Genomic DNA, 662 nt, shown 5'->3' with positions numbered 1-662 from the left:
ATGACAGCTTATGAAAGATTCGGTTCACCACAAAGGTAAACTAATTTTTAAACTTTATTTTACTATTTTTTGGGAGAGAACTGTCTTCCAGATGACATGACTTGAGGATGACTCAAACTCAGCCCAATAACTGTCGAGTCAAGGCCAGCTGAGCATCTTTTTGCCATAGAGGAAATTCAAAGTGCTTTACATAAGGAAAAGAGATGCATGAGAACATTTAAAGTCAGATTATATAACTTTCAAACAACACAATAACTCATTGTATGACCAGTGGTTAATGGTAGCTAATTTTTAGCTAATGTTAACAAACTTTTGATAAATGTTCCTGTGTAACTGACATTGCTGATTTAGTGTGATGAGTTTATGTGTCTTCTCCACTTCTCTTACCTTTATACTGTTCTAATATTTACCATCATCCCACAGTTGTCACTCATAGCCACAGTGCACACAAAAGCAGCTATTGCAGTCTTACTTTAAACTACAGTGAATCTGAAAATCAATTAAAGCTGCAATAACCAATATTTTCATTTTAACAACGGATCAAATTACTAACCGTAATGTAACGGGTCACTTGTACTGACAAACTCACAGAGAATTATCACCGGATTATGCAGTTCCCTTCCGCTCTACAGACCTTTAAGGCGTCTTTCTGCTCTTTTATT

The sequence above is a fragment of the Xiphias gladius genome, chromosome 6 (genome assembly GCF_016859285.1).
Source record: "Xiphias gladius isolate SHS-SW01 ecotype Sanya breed wild chromosome 6, ASM1685928v1, whole genome shotgun sequence".
Classification (NCBI taxonomy): domain Eukaryota; kingdom Metazoa; phylum Chordata; class Actinopteri; order Istiophoriformes; family Xiphiidae; genus Xiphias; species Xiphias gladius.
The sequence above is the reverse complement of the archived record's forward strand: the minus strand, read 5'-3'. Positions refer to the sequence as shown.